Genomic DNA, 21,194 nt, shown 5'->3' on the forward strand with positions numbered 1-21,194 from the left:
TAACACCTAGGAGAAAAATAATTTGTTTTGAGAACCTTAAATCTACTAAATATTTGCTGAGTGAAGAAAGAATCATAGCCAGGCAGAAATGCCTGTGTAACGTTTTGCCTTACACCAGGATAATGGCTGCAGATTTTCAGAGCTTCAGCTGTTTAATAAGGCATTCCCTAACACAGCCCAACAGCCAGAGCCAAGAACAGAAAAAAATGCCTTTTCCTATGATGCTTTTACCTTCCCTCACTCAGCATGTTCCTGCAAAACACTTCCCAGCTTGCTCAGCTCTGGTGTAGCTCAGTGGCTGTGTTTCTGCTGGGCTGGTTGCTATATGGTTAGAAAATAAGAGAATCCCATTCTCTCACTACTAGCTCTATATTGTTTGTTTTTTCCAGACAAAATTAGACTTGTTACATAGCTCTTTATCTAGCTCTTTTTCTAAAATAAACCTTAATCCTCATTCGGTATTACAAATATTTCATTCCACTGGCCAGAGAAGTTACTGAATGTAGATAAAGATGACAATATTCAACACTGTATTTGTCTTAACTCAGTAACAACTGGCACTTTCAGGAATGTCTAGAAAAGCTGTGTTACATCTCAGCACTTCCATTATCCACTGAAAACTCTTCAGTGTATTTTGTGTTCCACAGAAGAGGAACCTTTATTTATTTTTTAATGGGTGTGCTAGGAGGACAGACCTGGCAGCAGCAGTGATTCTGACTCTCTGGAGGACCTGGGTCCATAACAGAGAGTAGCAGGTGGTCTAAGGGAATATAACTTAAAACAAAACAATAAAAGTCCTGGACAGGAGACTTTGTTGTTGACCTTCAGTGTTGTTTATTGACCTTGTCTGGTGAGATTATGATCTCTTCAGCACAGAAACGAACTCCTACGTGTTTCTGCAACCCTTGCACAATGAGGGCCCCATCTTAAAAGGGATCTTCTGGATGATCTGGTTATTCAAATAAATGGTGGTAATAATAATGTTCATTATGTCTGGTTTTAGTTGTTGTGAAGGTTCCTTGAGCAAAGAGAGACGTGCCTGAAGTAGAACAGCAACATCTTAAGTGAAATTAGTAAAGTCCCCATGATCTCTTGGATGTGTTGATTTTTAATTGACTGTGTGTTTTGTAGATGTTTTTGTACCACTCTGTTTTATCCAAGTGTGTATAAAACCACATCAGAGATTTTACCAGGGTTCGTATCAGTGCATTTTGTGATTTATACTCAGTAGTAAAGATGATGACTGCCAGAGGTTTTTTGGTTTTATATAATCCTGGATTTACAGCCTTGTAATTCGCTTGCTGTCTGTTTTAGAGTGCAGAACAGTGATAAAAAGTTTGCACATAGACTTGTTTGACTTTTCCTTCTGTACAAGTTGTGGAATCACAGCTGAGGGGGTGGCCACTCCTCCTCTGCATGGTACCTGCTCATTTTCCTCCCAGGCACTGATTTCTAGTAGCCTTGGCTGGTGGTTTTTTGGTGGGTTGTTGTTGTTTGGTTTGTTGGTTTTTTTTCCCCTCAGATTTCAGAATTACAAATGGAATTAAGGGACAGGTTAAATAGAAATGAATTTGGTTACATATGGCTGTGCTGTGCTGTGAAAAATGCAGGTCATTTGTGTCTAGAAAATGGGTCAGGTTTTAATTGCATTGTCAAGGGTAGTTAATGCTTAAACAGTTTGCTTCTCAATATAAAAGCGAACAAAAACAGATCTGCTATTAACTTTTCAAAGCACTTCTAAAATTATGGTATATACTATAAACCTAAAGTACAACAGGCCTAGAAAGCCCCACAAACCTTTAACTACTTGCAAGAGCTCTCAGTTTTCTTCATGACAAAAGGAGCTATTTTTGTTTTTCAGTACTGTCTTGTGGCACATCTACAGCGAGCCTCTTCTGATCCGAGTGTTGCTATGCTGAACAGACAGACCAGTTTGCATGACCTCAGGCAGAAAATAACATTTTCGGTGTACTCTGAGTAGCTTTTCTAGCAGATTAAGGAGCTGAAGTTCAAGTCCATGATCAGATGACAGTGCTGCCTCATCCTCGTGCCTCTGAGTGCCTTCCATCCCCTGTACCCCACGTTTGCCCTCGGTGTTCTGCAGAGGTTGTGTTCATGAATAACCCTGTCTGCTTTTCTTGCCGTGCTGCACAGGGTCATTGGATTTTGCTCTTCTCTCGACTGCAATTCAGGTGAAGTGCACCATGGCAAAGGATTTATTGTTCCTGTGGTTATATAACGGGATAGTCAGTGACAATAATTTCAATTAATTAGGTTAAATTCAGCGGAAAGGCAGCTTCTGTGGCATCTTGGAGGGAGAATCCTCCTACCAGGAGATCCACCTTAGGCTGACTGTGGTCTCTGTGGTTTGTCTGGTGGAAATTCATTCCCTCAGCAGTGTCGTGGAACCCAGGGGATATATAATAGCAGTCTGAAAATATACTATTTAAAAAGGGTGTTCATCTTGCAGCAAAAGGGGTAAAATGTCCATAGTTTGGTTGATTTTTTTTTTTTTTTTTCCCTGTGATTTGAAAAAAACTTTTGGTGTGGTTTTTTTAAGTGATCTGCTTATGAGGCAGCACTTACTAGAAAACCACTTGTCTTCATCTCCATAACATACCCAAACCTCTGAATTCTGCACCTATTTCTATTAAAGATTAAATGAAACCATAAAAAATAATGTCAAATGTTCTCTGTAAAGCCAAATTTGCCTAGGGTAAGTGTAACTAAAAAAAAATAAAATAAAGAAAATTATGTTTTCCTACTGGTGATAGTGTTTGCAAGTTTTAATGTAAGTGTTGCAAGTAAAATGATTTGGAATATGAGAAAAATCAGAAGATATGAACTAGGTCTTGACTTGGTGCTGGTTTTATATAAAGTACATTGTGTGAGGGTGGTTGTGGTGCTACAGAGGCAAAACTGCTTATTGATTGCTGGGCTCCAGTTTTTATTCATAACTGTAAGACGTGGATTCCTACAGCTGTTGCTTGAGTGAAATTTGCTCATAATGACTTTTACTTAGCTGACCAAGCCCACTCTAATCCTGAAGATTTTTAAATGATCTCCTTAAGGTTTAAATATTTTTAGTATATATAAAGAAAAAACCTATCAGGGGATGGATAAAACCACGTTCATGTCTTCTTTCTTACCTTCTTTTCAAGTACCTTGCAGCTTTTTTGTTTACAAGTGTGGCAGTTATTAGAAAAAATAAAGTGTACAATGGATATAAAAATAGCCCACGTGATGAAAATGGCTTTGGATCCCAGCTAGCTTTGTATTTGTTTCTCGCAGATTTTGTTTCCTTTTCCTGATTGTTTTCTTCTAATTTTTTAAGTAATTAAAGTGTTGGAGTGAATTTCAGGATAGGAAGAAAATTTAGGAAATAGAAAACCATAGACAATCCTGTTCCCAGACAGCAAATGATGATCTTAACCCAGGATTCTCTTCACTCCCCTTGGATTTAAAGGTGAATTGGCTACGTGCAATATTAGTTACAGCTACAATTGATTTCTTTGTACAAGTACTTTGGTATGCATAAATACATGAGAAATTAAACAGCTGGCACAGGCCTCCTGGTTTTGTGTAAATCTTAAGGTTAGGAGGATGAATTTTTTTTATTTTATTGAAGATTCAAAGAGGTAGCTGTAGGAGGAGGTTTTGTAAATGGCATTATTAGGAGTGTGCTCCTGCAAGCAGATGGGAAGTGATGTGATTTTATACCAAGAGAAAAACTGAGCAGCAATGATTTCTGTGTTTCTCTTCAAGTCTTTCCAACATTCCTGAGTATTCCAAAGTATTCTGCTGTACAACTGTAAAAAATTATTATCCACTGAAATATGAATACAGGTCACCTCTTGTTGACGGAATGGTGTTCCCTAGTCTTAAGTTTGTTTCAAGAGCTGTTTCTGTGTAATTCTGTCTCCATTTCTGTTTTCTCTCCATGGCAGACATACCTGAAACAGTGAGTCCTGCTTTTCTCTCAGCAGAAGGCTGGAGGCAATTCAGTGTGTGTTGGCAGGGTTTCTCCTGCCAGCTTTCCATCTTCACTGAGCATCCTCTGCAGGATGCTCTTTTTTCTGCTCTTCAGCAGATAGTGTCAGGCACCTGGAGAGATAAAGGGAGGAGAACTGTTTTCAGGGCAAATCACAAAACCTCAGCTAGAAGGAAACTCAGTGAAATAGGCAATATTCTTTAAAAATGTAATTCTCCTCTTCCAAAGTCCCGAACACAGTCAAGTTTTGCCAGAGGAGTTTGGGGTTTTTCCACTTTGTTGGTGACTCTTCCATTTAAATCCAGTCCAAAGATGGAGCAGTACCTTGTATTGCATCTCACGGTGCACTGCTCGTGGTACCAGCAATCAAAGCTGGTCTTTCTCTGGGAAATAATAAAATCAGATCTAGGAATTTCTTATTACCATCTCCTGGACACTCACTCCTCCTAGCATCACTGTGTCCAGTGTCCCACCCATATTCCAGTATATTACTTAACTCTACTTCTTTATTTTCTTTTGCATGGACTTCTGGATGGAAAAATGTTTGCACCAGCTTATGTGATGTAATAAAGACTATTAAAATCCAACATGGCTTTTGTACCTGCAGTTGCCTGTACTGAAAGTTAGGTATTAATTTGGGAAAGCACACAATGGGGGTATTGTAATTGAGCAGTGGCTGACATGTCACTCAAAACTCAAAGTAGGTTGTACTATAAATATAGTCCCTTGTTTTGCAATTGACATTTTGCTAGTGGGTGGCTAATTTGAAAGGAAATAGACCAGTGATCTAATATTAATAACTAATTAATAGTTATGTGGCTATTTTAAGTCTTATTTTTCTGCTTATTTATAGGCATATATTATTCATCTATGCTGTGTATCCTTCTTTGCGTATACATTTAATTCAGAAACTTTTGCTTCGGTAACATTCAGGCTTTGCAATCAAAAGCTTGAGAGCAAAGTTGGTATGTTCTTGAAGCCCACTTTCTGAGGGTGACAGTTTCAAAGTAATAACACTTCAGCCACTGAGGGAAGTCTCTCTCTTGAATCAAGGCCTGAGAGGAAAGCCAGTGGTGCATTGTCTACGTCTCAGCTGTATTTGTGAGTCCTAGATCAGCATCACTCCTGTATGTTTTCCTGTGTTTGAAGTGGAATACAGAGAAGTTTTTAGGCTTCCATTGAAAGTGTGTAGCTCATAGACAAACTGAAGAGGAATAAAATAAGAAGGAGCATCTCACAGGCAGTTGGGTCCTCTGGGATCAGAATAAAACATGCATTCAAGTGCTCATTGCTTCTCACAGCGTGTGTTACTATACCAAAGAGATGTGATGTTTTTCTTTGCTCTGATGGGACAAACTTCAAAATAGGGTTTTGTCTCTTCTACCTATTCCCCGTCTCCTGCCTTCTCTCTCACACTCACATTCATCTGTAAATTAATAAGGATGTGTGATACTTGTCCTTTTAATGAATTCTTAATAGAATTGATAATAAGGCAGGAAGACCATGTGAGAGATTCATTGTGCTTTGTGTATGTCTGATGTTTCTAGATCTGTTTTGTCACATATCCAAACATTTTTAAATGTATTGCAGCAAACTCCATAGAGCAGTGCTGTGGTACCTGGGCCTTGACTGTCAGCTGTGGAATTTGTGTGTATTGTCTTTGCATCTAATCCCTCTTGTGTGAGTAACTCCTGTGAGTACTCAACTCACAGGGAACAAAAATTGTTTCCCACTATCTCTAGAGTTTGCATTACTCATTTAGCTACTGTCCTAGGAGGTTTAAGCTGTGTCCTAGAAAGTGTCTCCTGTTGGATTAAAACCCTGCTGCAGTTACCTGTGGAATTCACCTGTTGGTGGAGGCACCCACGCTCCCTTCAACCACACACTGCCTCTTCTTCATTAAGGTCTTTGCAGCATTTGTTCAGGTGTGAGGAAAAGCCCATATTAACAGCAAATGTGTAACAACAAGCAGATACAGCATTCTGCCTTTTAATTCCCTGCCCTGCAGAGGGTGGCTGGGCGTTGCAGCTGTTTGCTTCTTGCAGGGCATGGCATTGATGATAGAGGAAACATTGTGGGGCTTTTAGTTTCTGTGCCTTTCCAAAGGTGCTGAGCTCTTTTGTGTTTGGGCTCCCCAAAGCTGTGTCTCTGTGTTCCAGCATAGTTCACAGTGTCATCGGTGTGAAACAAACACCTGTGGATAGACACATCCCTTGGAGCAAGCTTCCTCCTTCCATTTTCTTACAGATAGCCAGAGATTGCAATTTCAAAGTGCTTTTGTTTGTTTGTTTGGGGTTGTTTGTTTGTTTGTTTTGGGTTTTTTTTTTTTTGGGGGGGGTTAATTTCCTGCCTCTTATGCACTTTCCAGTGCAGAGGGCAGCTCTGGGCAAGAACTAATCCCACCTAATCCCAAAAATGTAGACTCCAGATGTAGGGATCTCAGCAGGGGAGGTGTTTGGGGCATCACTTAGGATCCAGGCCATGCAAGAAGTGCTTGAGGTTGTTGTCCATTGATAAAATGCAGCTGGCAGTGTTTGTCCAGCTGAAAGGACAGAGCTGACACCAGTAATGCACCCGTGTGTGCTGGTGGTGAGGGTTCTGTGTGTGGGCAAATGAGGCGCACATTTAAACTGTGCAGGACATGTGAAGTTTGATTTCTCTAATTTCAGAGTCAGTTTGAGGCATGTTGGAAGTGACTGTCAGGGGGTTGTTTTGAAGTCCCTGTATGTTTTTCTGACTCTTTTTGTGTGACAGTACATGTTTTTATTTTCAGTTCCCTGTGACTCAGGGAATCTTTTCTCTATGGATATGTTTTTTGCAGGCAGTATTTAACATAGTCCTGTTGAGTCTCATGTAATAATGAGAATCTTTCACAAAGTGCTGCCTTAATCTGCCAGGATTTGTAGACATTTTGTTATTTTCTAGCAATAAAAAAAATACTTGAAAAATCTGCAAAAATTCTCTTGTATGTCATGTCTTGACATGGTGTGAGGTTGTAGGTTGAACTTGATGATCTCAGAGGTCTTTTCCAACCTAAATGATTCTGTGGCAACTTCAATGTTTTCTCCTCTGTGAAAAGCATATCTGCACCTGGGCAATCCTGCTTGTCCTTGTAATATTTACTTTCTAACCTTTTGTATTAAAAATTGGCAACAATGTTTGTCAAATAATATAACAGGTCACAACACTTCAGGCATCTTAAAAATCACCTGTCAGTCCTGGTAGTGCACTGGAAGTGTCTGTCAGACACTGGGAATATGAAACAATGGTTCCTGTGCAAGGTTCTTGTGTCCTGAGCTGCTTCTCATTTACCAATAAATTAAAGGAACTTCACATCTGCCCTGTGAAGGGTTGTGAGCAGGAGCAGTAGATAGTTAATGTGTTGGAAGTAAAAAAGTAATGTTCATCAGTGACTCTCACACATACATGAGTTTTGAAGTATGGACTTTTTTAATAGCTGGGATCCTTGTTTGGTTTGGATGTATAGAATTGGAATACAGTTTTCCATCTGAATGGATTTTTGACTGTTTTTGTTTGTTCTATGTTCCATACACATCTCACTAGTGCTGCTTTGGTGTTTCTAGGTTTGAGGTGGTGTTTTCCTACATGAACACACAATTTTCTGAATAGCACCACAAATAAATGTCCTTTTGCAAACATTTTTTTTCCTCCTCTCATATTATTAAAGGCCCATTGAGTCTGAAAATTAAGTTATGTAGCTTCCCACAAACATGCATATTTTTCAGCATAATTGGAAGATGTTTTGGATTACTGTCTTTAGGCCTGTGGAGCCAAGAACCCAATTATAGGCATGGTTAGAACACGATCGTGTGCGTTAGTCAGATTATAACAAGATTCCAATAATGTAAAATTGCTGCACGACAAATGAGTTTGTATAGTTTTGACAGTTGTTGCCTTTAATAAACTAAATTATTAAGCAATACACAGCTGCAACATTTGCAGAATTGGAGAAATATTGACTCTTATTTCCCTGTCAAAATCTTTTCCACCAAGCGGGACCATGGGTGTGCATGGGTCTGCTTTGAGTTGTTATGTTGACTTTGTGAATCCATCTGTCCTGAGATGATTTTCTCTGTGAGTAGATGAGAGACAGGTTACAAGAGCTACATTTAAGACTTTGTCAGGCACCTTCTTTTTACTGTTAGTGCTGACAGACATGGCCACAATCTTTTGGGCTGGCACTTTCTAAGCTAAGATTTGGGGGGGTTGATTGTAATTTATGGATAAATGGTGACTAGATTAATGCTGTCTGCTTATTTTCACTACAAACCTGAGCCAAGAATTTACCTCAAGTCTCCTGGCAGAGTGCAAGAGCCATCGATGTGGTAACTCCATGTACCAATTGAAGTGGATCTCTGAAATCCAAGAACCTGTGGTTCCCTGGAGTAAGGTGTTACTGCAACGCTGTAAAACAAAGCAAAACCTACGACGTTCTAGCAATTAGGCTATTCAATCCGTAGCCTTTTCACACTTTTCTGTCCTGAGCTATGCTCCAGCTGCAGGTTTGAGAACCACTGTGGCTGCCAAGTGATATTTGTATCTCTGCTGGCAAGTCTCTACTTTAGTGATATGACACTTTAATTAGATATGACATAATTATGATACAACCTGCTTTTGGTCCAGTTTAGGACCAAGTCCCACTATTTTTACATGCATTTCCAAGCAAATTAAAGCCCAATTTGAGGTACGTGCTCCATCCCAGCCACTGATATCTGTTCAAAAGGAGCTGAGGCTCCAGCAGTACATGATCACTGCCCTGCAGTTTGGAGCTTTCCTTTCCAGTCCAAGAGCAGCAAGGGCAGACCTTATTTCTGAGTGTCCTTGGCTGCTGTCGCTTGTGGTGTTTCAGCTCTTGCACTTTTCTCCTGGGAGAACATGATGGCACTGACTTAATGGGGGTAAATGGAAAGATGAAGGCTGCTCGTTTTCTGTGCATGGGGAGGGTGAATCTCTGGTCATGAATTCAGAGGCAGGCACAAAGTACAGAGCATCCTTCTGCTCTCGGAGTGCTGACAGTGATATTGGTTGATGGCGTAAAATAAAGCTGCTGGAGATTGGCAAGGGAGGAGAAGAAGAAAAAAAGAAAAATATATTTATTTACCAAATTCTAAAATGGTAAAATAGAGGATTTTCAGAGATGAGAATGATGACCAGCTTTCCAGTGCTTTTGAGTGGTTTACATTTTAAAGGGTGTTTTTTTTTGGAAAAAAAGCTGCAAGCTCCAGACATCATTTTTAATGAGTACACAAAATAGTGGCTGTAGTATTTGCAACACCAGTCATGAAACAGTACTATTGGAGGCACTATTGGTCTTTAAAAATAAAATACTTCTGCCTTCCAGTTTTTTAAAAATGATTCCGATGTTTTATTTTTTTTCATTAGGCATAGCCTTATAAAACTTAAATGCTTTAAGCCAAGTAGTGTGCATTACGATGAGACCAAAGAGTTGGAATATCTGTCAAATAGAAAGGATGATAATTTCAGCATCCTGTTTCCAAAACAGTTGTACATACTTCTTGCTTCCTTCATGTGCCCTTGGCAGTCAGTCAGCTGTGAGGCTTTTTGAGCACCATCGATATACTCTGAAAATATCCCCTACGTTTCGTAAATCGTTAAGAGGATGAATTATGGAAATGACAGTGGATAAGGAAGAGAAGCAAAGATGCACATTCACTTGGGACATTGCCTTGAGGCTGTGTCATTTGTTGGTTGGATGATCTTTGAGATGGAGGCATTACAGGGAATAAGTTGTAGCGAGCAGATCAAATATCTCATTTATAGTCATACTCATCACACAGAAAGAAAAAAACATCAAATATTATTAACAGGTGGTCGAGTGGGAAGACAGCAGTAAACAATACTTCCTGAAAGTGGATAATTTCTCTCTCCCTGATGGGCCACATTCAATTTATAAAATGCACAGCAGTATTTTTTGTGACCACATAGTTCTACTTTTTTTGTCTTGTTTTCCCTAACTACATAAGATTTATAATCAAAACAAGCAAAACCCTAGTCAGTCATTAAAAAAAAAAGATACTCGTTTGTTGAAAAAACCCTTTTGATTATTTTTACTTTTTTTTGATTTAAAAATTGAGACTTAAGTCCCAATTGAACAGCAGTAGGGATTTCATTTCAAAGAGATGGAAGAGAAGACAAATCAAAAAATGTTGTGGGAAAACCCTCATCAATGGAATGGATAAGTGGGCTCCATGCTGATCAAGGAGCACGCTCTAGTGGCAGGTTAATCCAGCGTGGCCTTCTGGGGTGCCCATCCTCCACTTCCACTGATATTTATCAGCTTCTTCAAGAAAGTGACATTTTCACAGAATCTTTTTAAACTTACCATTTCTGTTGCTCTCCAGTGCCAAAACAAGTGCAATGTGTTTACGTGTGGCATCATCACATGTATTGGTGGCAGCGAGATGAAATTCCTGCTCTCTAATTAATTTTGCAGTGGGGAAGTATATGTCTATTTTTGCAGATGGTTTTTAAATGCAAAGATATTTTAAGCTGTAGAGGGAAAGATTTCATGCTCACGATGCACAAATTCTTATGGAGTGTGAGCATTTTAGTAACAGACACAGTTGTCAAGCTTGCCTGTTAGCATCACGTAAAATGTTGGGTTCTCAAAACCCTGCACATTTTTGCAGTGTTTTCTTTTCTAGTCGTCTCCTTCAGGCTGGAAAATTTCTTCTCTCCTTCCTCTCTCGTTCAAGTTTTTTTTTCTGTAATGAGACTGTAGGTATACAGTTTGATTCTCTTCAGATTTCTGAAATACACGTAGATAGGCATCTTGTACGAAAGAAAAATAAAATACTACATAAGTAACTATGAAGCAATCCACAGCTGAAGAGTAGATATAGTAAGGAAATAATGCCCTGTGATTATAGGTGAGCACCCTGAGATACGCTTCATTTCTTCATATCACTTGGTAAAAATATAATTAAATATGAAGTTTTCATCCTACATCCTTCACTATATATGAAGGGGTTTTTGCCACAAATTCTACTCACATCACTAACATACATTTAAAAAAACCCACGAAAATATACTCTTTTTTACTCTTATTTATAAATTTGAAACAGGTTAAAAATATAATTGAGAGGATTCTCTGATTGTCGTGTTATGAGCTGCAAGTGCCTGCAGAAGTAGCTGACTATCAGGATCCATCTGAAAAATTACTTCTGTTGCTTAGTCATTCCTAAAAGCCCTGTTAAGTTAGGCCATGCATTTAATTCTTGCTGTTCCCTCAGCCTCTCTGCCATGGCTGAGGGAACTGGGAACAGCTTTCTGCTGTTGTAGGGAGCTGAATGCAATGGTGAATTTCTGCTGTTCAGTGTGTTTTGTGTTTTCTGCGTGTGCTCTGTGGGGAGATGTGGAGAGGAAAGGAATTCCTCTTAAAGCAGCTTCTGTTGAGGGTGTGGTGGTTCTCTGCTCTCCTGTAGGGCCTCCGGGTTCTTTCTCTTGTTTGGCATCATTTTGGGGGTAATTTCAGTTATTTACTTCAGCAGAGTTTGTTCCAAATGAATGAAAAATCCTTAATGTAAACATGAAGTGTACAAGGTTCAAAGCATAAAAGTTGAAACTTTCTGCTCTGTCTTGTTTATTCAACCAGCAGGATCAACATCCCCTTTTAATGACCTTTTGCACTTGGAGTTAAAATTTTATAAGCTTTTTAAACTATGCTTTTGATTATTTTTTCCAAATTAAATTGTAGCAATGCGGTTGGCATATACAGTTAGGTTTGTAGAAATGATCAAAGCAGTACATAATAGCCTAGCAGAGAATTAAAATTACATTAATGGAGGGTCAGGACCTTTTCACTTAATTCTTGTGTATTACTGCCAGTGTTACAGGGAGGACCAGGACACTTTTCCAGTCCAGGGTGGTGTTATCATGGTTTTTGGAAATTACTGTCCATTTGGCTGTTGAAGGCTTTTCAAGAGGGAAACAGGAGAAGTTTACTTGATTCTCTTGGGAATTTAAACATGGAAAATGATTGCTGACCAAAATACCCTGAGGTTCCCCAATCAAAAGAGGAAAAAACATTTTCCAAGTCTTACTGAGCTTAGCAACAGACTAAATAGCAGAGGGTTTCTTAGAGGTCAGTGGTTGCTTTTAGGATGATGGAAAGTCTGAAATGCTACGTCCTGTTTAAGGCATGTGTTGCCTTCCTTGGTTTTAATCCTAGTATTAAGGAGGTGCTTGGGAAGTTTTAGTGTTATTTGTAATGTATTTTGTGAGCCTTTGTAGCTGAGTTTAGTACTTAGAAGCTTGTTTGTTCTTTTCCAGGTCCTCTCACAGAGGGCAGAGTTAGGCTTTTTACTATTGAGTGAATCCTGCTTCAAACAGCATTTTTTTGACGTGTGGATTCTTTTCTTGTGGTGCCCAGACAGTGTTCCTGTGCTTCTGCCTTCAAGTCTTTTCCTTAATCCCTTAGTTTACATAAGATCACTTTCTAATGATTTAATCTGTAATGAATATTGGTGGTAGGAGTCACCATGTAACACAAATAGAGGATCAGTAATTATTCTGATCATGGGTGCATAATGTATTCCTGGAGTCTGTTTAAATTTTGAAGTCACCTGTAGAAATTAACTTAATGAGGGTATTTTAAAGATTGTTCCTATAACTCCCTTTTTATAATTTGTTGGTGTGAAATTCAGCTCCTGAACGGTCACTTTTGAAAACACTGGATGGTTTGATCACGGCCTTGTGTTTCCTAGTTTTTATCTTTCTATTGAATCATTTTAGTATGTATTGGTTAGCACTGCAATATCTATTGCATCAATACTTATCCCTTTGGAAACTTTTTCTGGAGTCTCATAAAATTCCCCTTTGTCAATGTGGACAGACAAAAAGAACAGAAATTCCTTTGAAGCTAATGTGCTGTTCTGTGGTGGGGATTTGCTTTCAACTAAAAGAGTGGGACAAGGATAGAGTTGAAACTGTGACTGTAAATTGTTTTTTAAATAAATTCCATGTAAATAGTCAAGGTCTCTAATTTTTGTTTATTTTCTTAACTAAGCATATATTGTTATCAGTAGGAAACTGAATGTTGTTTTAATTCTTTCAGTAAAAAGACTGGTAGAAAAATAGCTTTTATCCTTTTTTCATCCTTTAAAATAAATATTGATAGAAACTATCATAATATGGTTTGTGTTACAGGTGGTGTAATACCAAGGGCTGTACTGCTGCCACATCACAATTTTGTGGGGTTTCAGAGAGTAGTTCTGGTAAGGACACTCAATGATTTATCTATTTATTTGTCATAACAGTGGACTGTAGTTTGGTACAATTTAGTATTAAGTGCATTTACAGTATTTGATAGGTATCAGTTTCTGCAGTTCACTGAATCCTTACATAAAGTGTTCTTTTATTCAGTGGTCTTTAACAGCTCCTTTTGGAGCTGTTAGTGTCTCATGAGTAAATCCATATTCATTTTGTTGAGTTATAACACATCAACTCACAGTATGGAAATATTAATAAATAAACCTTTTGTCAAAACACATTGTAAAAACTGTATTGTCTCCTTGAAGTGTGGAGTCACTATTGCCTCAGTGTGTGTCAGTTCTTAAAAAAGGGTGTAAAATTACTGTATTTTGATTACAGTATGGTTTTTTTTCAGTGCTAGTCTTGTCTTCCTAAAGGAAAATACAAGTGTATGGTTCTGAGGGCAGATATCCAGACTGTGTGCTGTTATTAGTGTCTTCTTAAATGTGATGTGCAGTCATGATTTTACAGTTGTTTTCTTTAAGTATGTGTAGCTGCAATCCCTGTATCATTTCTTTTGATTTTGGAAACTTTTCTTAAATATATTTTATCATCTCTTCTCCATGGCTAGAGTTACAAGGGAGATGAGATTACTTATTCTTAGAAAGGGAAAATTCCCTGTGCACCAGGCCACCAGCAGCCATGCTCAAGTATTGTGCTAGAGCACAACTGAGCATTTGTTCTTTCAGCAGGAGATAACTGAGACCACATTTGTATCTGTAGAATTTTTAATATATACCATAATTTAACAAATGTCTTGTGGGTGTAGCAGATGTCTCTTCTTTCCCCAGCACCCTCTCCCTTTTTTTTTTTTTTTTTTTTTTTTAATTCTCAGTCCCTTAAATTTTTTTGCAAGCTCTCTTTGTGTGCTGTCTTAGGTCATTAGAGGGCACTCAAAGACAGAGGGAATTTGTTTTAATAAACCCTTCCTTGGGAGTAGACCCCCACAAGATAGAGAAGGATGTTGCTGATGTTCTTTGTGTCCTTGCAGGGTAGTGTTGTACTGGCTCTGCTCCAGGACATCACTTAAGCAGTTGAAGGCAGTGAGCTAGAATATGTTTAAATATTCTTCTGGATTTATCTGTATCCATGTGTACTTCCTAAAAACAAGGTGGAGTCCAGAAGAATTTCTCAATGGGGTTTTCCAGTCAAGCGAAGAAACAAATAAGGTCTTTATGTGCTGGAGATATTGAGGGGAGAGAAAGGTGTCCTTGCTTGAGAAGTCTCTAGACTGATGAGTGAAGGAAGCAAAAGGTGTTGGGAGTTGTGAGTGAATAAAGTCTGAAGGTATTTTCCCTTCTGCCATGGCATTAGGTTGGTTGATCTAAAATAATTGGGCATGGTACTACTCACACTAGGTGATTTCCAGTTCCTACCTCAAGCCAAGTAGGCTTACTTTAGAGTTTCTAAGTCTTGGAGTGGCAGACAGTGAGCTTTCAGGTTTCCAGGAGAGAAATGGCTTTGGGAAGATTTGAGTAGCATCACTCAAGAATGTTAAATGGCAATTCTGCAAAGTAAAAACATCATAGATTTATAAATATTGTAAGAAAAGAAAGATGATGGGAGCTCTTTGGAGTCTGAGAAATACTGAAAATTTTTCAAAATGTTGTGAGCAATTTATGCAGTACTTATTAAAGTATAATGTCATCTGGAGAAGTCATGGACTTCTTCCTATCTATCATCTCTTTATTTTCAAATAATGCTCCCATTACTGGAAATGGGTGAGCAGAATTTTACTTGCCTAGAATCTGTTTGGGATGAGGTAAGGATAACCAAAGGTGGTGAGTTTCTTTTTGTGAAAATCTAACCTATCTAGTTTGTTTGACTCTGAACTAGCAGAAGTAGTTAGTGTGATTGGTTAATTCTGCAAAAAGCAGAGTAGAGGTCACTTGTGGGACAAGCTGCAGACCATTTCAGCACAGCTGCCTGTGTGAGAGTGGCCTGCACTTACAAGGCAGGGTGTATTTCCATCTCTGCTAATGTTTTAGCTTGACTCAGCAAAACTGGTTTTTCTACACAAAGCTATGGTTGTGTTTCCAACTGCATCAGTGGAGGAGCATTTTCATTCAAAATAGCACCTTCTGCTGGAGGGGAGTCCTCGTCGGACAGATGAGGTTTTGTCAGGTTTTGAATGGTTTGCTTCAAAGGGGATTAATTAAAAAATTAGTGAGAACAGATGTCTGATGTTGGCCTGATCAGTCAGAAAGAAGAGGAAATGTCCTGGGTTTGAACTTTTTATCTTAATTGGATCCCTTGTGACTTTCAGCCCATTTGATAAGAGTTTCTTCAGTAGACTCTCCTGTTTCTGCTATACAAAGCCAACAGCTTTAAATTTTAAGAGTGGGTATAGGCACTCAGGTTTTTGCATGCAGTTTGGGAGGATGATTCCTTCATATACCACAGTCTGCTTTAGTATAGCTTTTTATAACCTATGTGCTATACAGAAAAGCAAAATAGTGTTCTTTTAAACTACTTTTAAATGTATTTTTTGAATGTCATTATATATTCTTCTACAGGTGTGTTCAGGTTCTTTTACCAGTTAGACCTTCTGTAGAGTGCCAAATTAACAAGAGGAACATTTGGTATGCTGCTTTAATCTTCTAAGATCAACAATGCAATTACTTCTAGAGATGCAGGTGACTTTGCAATGTGTAGGAGCCGTCTGGGGCTGTGTTATGGCAGGCACAATCATCCAATCTCTGGGAATTTTTCCTTTACAGTAGTATAAATATGCCTTTAGACTTAAGCACTGATGAAGTATCAGAACTTGGCATTTATTCAAAGTTATCCTTAGTGTGGGATAATTTGAGTTAGGCAAAATATTCCAATTTCTACAGGCAAGGAAAGAAGCTTGTTTTTATTTTTCAAGGCTTTCTATAAAAGAAAAGACTTCTCCTGATGATTCAGATATTGGAACAGTTCCCAGTAAAAACAAAAAAGGTATATTGCAGGCTATGGAAAATCTGGTCAAGGAGGCTGATGGCACTGACAATGTAGTGTGCCTTTTCCATGTATTATAGGCATATCACCTCTGCATACATGCTATTCTTAATATTCTGTCAGAAGACCCTTGGTACAGCTTCATTTTGAGGGAAAAAATAAAAAGCAGATGCTGAAGGCAGGAGGGGGATTAGCTTGATGTCTAGACGATTTTTGGAGACATGAGTGAATTTTTCATCAAATATATATATATATATATGCTTGAAGGGAAAAATCAATACAACTTCTTATTGAACTTTGGGTGTAGCTAATATAGATGGAGATGTCTCTGCCAAAATACACAGCACTAATACCTAGAACAGCACAGGTTTTGTTCATAAAAAACTCCACAGTCAGATTTGAGGAATGTTTCAGAGCAGGACATAGGGATGCAGAGATGCAATGTCTGCATTGAGGGTGGTTCCTGTAGCCGAAACTGAAAATTGTATAAATTAAGGGAAGAAATACTTGCAGGCTTGGAAAGCAATCTGTCCCTTGTTGCAGAGTTCCTGAGGGTGGGGTGTTTTTGTCAGAGCTGCCTGTGTGCCCACCAGGTCTGGTGCTGTGCAGTCCAGTTGGGTGTCCAGTCTCACAGCGAGCCTGGACCCAGGGTCGCTGCACTGCCCTTCATGTCCCTGGGTTGTCACCCAGGCAGTGACAGCCCTGAAAGGACCATGATGACAGAATGGTGGCCCAGGAATGCCCAATCTTTCATTTTGTAAAAGTAAAGCAGTACTCTGCCCTGATGACCGACCCCTACCCCACCTCTGGGCCACGTTTTCCAGAGCTGTCTCAGGAACACGCTCCTCCTTCCCGGCAGCCTCAGCAGCTCCGAGATGTTGCTGGGTTGCTGTTGCTTTGTTCCTCTATTACTTCATGATAGATCACACCAGTATTGCAGCTTGGCATACAGAGCAAGGAAAGAAGAAAAGGGAATTTTTACACTGGTCTCACATTCCTGGTGTTTTGGGTTGCAGATGGAAAGTAGGATGAGTTCTGTGATGATGCTGCGTCACTGCCTAGGACAACGAGTCAGTGCTGTGTGCAGCTGCAGTGCTCGTGTTCCTGAATGGCCATGCCCAGTGTCTCAGCAGGGCTGAGATCATGGCTATTCAATCCCTTCGGTAATATTTGATTTAAGTTTCACAAATAACAAGAGCTTTGCCTCTTTGAATACCAGAATTCACGTTTGTCAGACCATGTTTATTTCTTAATTTCTTTCATGGCTTTTGAGAGATGGGTCTTGTTAGGAGGTAGCCACAAAAGGCAAGAACTTCACATCCTGTTCTTTGATAGAAATAATTCCGATATGGCATCTAAGTGATCTAGGTGCTTCTGGGAAATTTAGCTGCCTAACTTCAAATCTCACCTGAAATTAAATCTTGAGGTGCCAAAGTGAATATTGTTGGTTTCTGATCCACTTCATAGGCCCTTTTCCTGAAATAAATTTGTAAGTGTTAAATTAGTTTTATTTTGTACATTTTTTAAAATAAGGAATATCTAATTTAATTTTTTGCCCTGCTAATTGGTCTTTAATTATTAAAAAAAAAAAACCCTTAGGAGAAGGTGGTTGTATAGGTCCCCTTTTGCACCTTGTGTTGTTTACACTGGTAACTGATTTCTGTCATTTGTCCTCAGACACTGCAGTTTGATTATTCCTGAATAAAAATATGCTGTAGTTCTAAAATGGCTTCTTAAAGACTGTGGTTTGCACTTTTTAATACTAGTGTTGCTTTTGGTTTTATTGAAGAATAAGATGGTGTTGTAGGTGGCATTGGTGGAGTGGTATGAGGAAAGGAAGCTTTTTTTGCAGATTAGCAACCAGTAGGGCAGGGATGGTGCAGAAGTGTGGGAGTAGACATAGCTCTTGGAGATTCACACGTATTCTGGTTTTGCATTCATGTGACCAATTGCAGAAACACGTTATCTGTGACTTTTGGTTTTGCAAAAGAAGGGGAGGGGTTTCCACTTTTTTAAAGATCCACTCGTAATGGTTATTGACCTGCAGATTCCCACAGGCTCATTTCAGGCTGCTTTAGTGAACAGAGGTGGATGTGAAACTGCTTGGGCAAAGCAAAGAGCTGAGTTTTTAATCTGAGGGTAAACTTTCTTAAGCTTTCTTTAGAACTTCATTCATGCATAATGCTGCAGTCAGTTGTGAGTTACGTGTCTTTAAATCTCTTGAGGTGAACATATTGGGGCTAGAAGAACTTGTCAGTTTACATTTAATTTATTCCAGGCTTTAGGATATGCTTCATGGCTGTGGAAAAGTTTGAATACTAAATATGATGAATGTTAGCCTATATTTTCAATACCAAATTCTGCTGGCCAACTGCATTAGATTTTTAGCATGTTCAATGCTGGGTAAATGGAGAAAAGCTTGTTTAAGGTGCGATGTATTTCTGCTGTTAATGGTCACAAGTGCCAATGTACCTGTTTGCCATTAATCCATAACTCATGAAGTAACACTGACCTTGTCCTAAGAAGTCAGAGGTATTCAAAGTTTTTTGTTAAAAAAATCCACAACAAACCCCTGCATTGTTAATATAACTAATTAATTGTTTTCCCTGTCCAAAGGGTACTCTCTTCTTTTTCTTCATCCCAAATTTAAAAATAGATAAAGAAATCTGACCTTCTCTTTAGTAAGTAGCAGGTTCTGATGTGGCTCTTGATCTGAGTCTGTGATTAATGGCCACCAAAGCTGGAAATTATCTTTCCTTTTAAACAGTTCATATTTTCTTGACTTGAAATTTCAATGAATTGTAACTAAAGGATCTTCTCTATGTCCTGTGGGGCTGTTAGGTTGGATTTTTTCCCTTTTTTCACCCCATTATGGTATTCCCTCACAGGGGTTTTGTGTTTCATCCTTAATTTTTCAGAAAACCAGGACTCAGAGCTGTTACTGTTCAACAAGACATCTGCCTCAGGAAAAGAATTGGCAGCTTTTATGCATCACAAAGGAATTTCAGAAAAATTATTTATTCCCAAACCAGATTCTGCCAGAGTACATAATTCCAAAACTTCTTTTCTCATGGGAAAGGCATAAAAGACTAGGCTTAACAATGGGGAAATAAGCTGGGTTTATTTGCGTTTAGAATGGATCAAAGCCTCTTCAAGACCTGTTCTGTGCACTGAGCACCTCGTTACTGCCTCTCTCTTTTTCATTTGTTTATATCATCAACACTGCTGCAGCTGTACTGTGCCTGATAATCCCTGATCTGTTCTAAAATAATGTAGGGGTCAGGGAAGATGCTCACACACACACAGAGCATCCTTCCACTCCAGGAAATGCTTCTCCTGCTCCATTTATGTGGTCAGTATTATTTATGGAGTAGTTCTATCGACTTCTCACACTGAAAGTAATACCTGTGCTTGCAAATAACTTCATAGGTGCTTAAAAAGCTGAGGTGAGAGTGTTCAGGTTCAGATCTGAGGGGCAGGGTAAATGAGGGAGTAGATTTTTTGTTGGAAAAGGTCACGTTCATGGAGCTGTCTGTGCCCAGACTGATATGTGTTTGGGTTTTAGTTTTAATTTGGTTGTTCACTAGGAAAGAGGAACCAGTCCCCAAACACCTGCAGAAATTTAGTATGGTTACCCAAGTAATGATACCAACCTTAATAAAACCCCAAAATACCGTGTTTTTCAAAAAAGCCTATTCCAACACCATCAGGCCACCCGTGAGTGTTTCCAAACTTGGGCCCTGGCAGATTTTACTGCTCTCAGAACTGCCAGGCAAAGGCTGCTTGGATCCCTGCAGGCTCAGCCTTGCAGGTCACCCCTCACACCACAGAGCACAATTTGGAGTCTTTTTATTTTGTTGTTGGCTGTGCAATAACTGTAGATGTGCAGTATGAAATCGGCTGGAGCAAGGAGGTTCCCAGCTACCACGCTGTGCTGGGTTGTGGGCACCAGCCTGGGGCAGGGAGGAGGTGCTGGGGGCTCTGGCAGACCTGCCCTGCTCCCAGTTTGTGTTCAGGTGCTGGGAGCTCAGAGCAGGGCTGTGCTGGGTTACTCTGTGCAGGTGTCACTCCGAATCACCTCCAGTTCTTGTTGTTATGGCAACATTGAAAAAACTTCCTTATCGAGAGTGAGGGAACCCATTCTGTTAAATACACTGAGGTGAGTCAGACAAAGGCCTTTCTCCTGCAGGCAGTTCAGGACATGACTCAGGGCACCAGGCTAAACAAACAAGGACAAATAAAATGAGCAGGATTTACTTGGACTAGAAAACATTCTTGTTGGTGATGAATCGAATTTTTTTTTTTTTCAACCGGCAGAATTTATTTGTGCAAATTTGTTAGCAACTTGTGTTTTAATGGAAAATTAAGGGAGGAAGGACATAGAAAAAGGAGTGGCTGAAGGAGGTACAGATGAATGCTCTGGAGAGCAGATGGAGAGATGGGCTTAGGAGTGCCGAGTATGTGCAGGCAGTGCACGGTGAGGAGGTGAAAACCAGGGCAAATGTGTGACTACAGGCTTGAGATCGGATGTCAGATCAAGAGATGAAAGCTGGAAGATGGATCACCAGCTTGGGAAAGATAGCAAGAGCAGTGGACAGAGGCTGCAAAGGGTGACACTGCATGAAAAGGGAAGAGGAGCCTACACAATTGTATGAAAAAAATCCACAGTCAAGATAGGGCTGCTGTTGTAGGAGAGCAGAAATACCTTCTCACAGCTGCTTCTGTGAACTACATCTGCTGTTTTATTACCAGCAGGTAGCAATGTAAATATTTGAATCATAACAAATAGAATCCATGCCAGACTATACAGTCACTAATCACCATTCCACAATAAGATTTACAGAACACACAAACCCCCCACAAAAAACCGCAGACAGCTGAAAACTGACTAATTACAAAAGTCTGCCCAAACTTCAGCGGTTTTCCATGGAGAAAAAAGTGGCATTAGCTGGAAATGAGTCTTCTTTTG

At 39.4% G+C, this 21,194-nt stretch overlaps 1 protein-coding gene across 5 annotated transcripts in view; it reads left to right on the forward strand.

Moving 5' to 3' along the window:
- The window catches only part of TBL1XR1 (TBL1X/Y related 1), a 109,723-nt gene that overhangs the window by 57,160 nt on the left and 31,369 nt on the right, over positions 1–21,194 (forward strand). For 3 of the 5 annotated variants that reach the window (XM_063408143.1, XM_063408148.1, XM_063408145.1), the window contains exon 3: positions 13,181–13,248. The exons of the other annotated variants lie outside the window; for them this stretch is intronic. The gene's annotated coding sequence lies outside the window, so the exon portion shown is untranslated. The remainder of the gene's footprint in view (positions 1–13,180; positions 13,249–21,194) is intronic. 5 annotated transcript variants of the gene reach the window in all.

Source organism: Prinia subflava, chromosome 11, assembly GCF_021018805.1.
Source record: "Prinia subflava isolate CZ2003 ecotype Zambia chromosome 11, Cam_Psub_1.2, whole genome shotgun sequence".
Classification (NCBI taxonomy): Eukaryota; Metazoa; Chordata; class Aves; order Passeriformes; family Cisticolidae; genus Prinia; species Prinia subflava.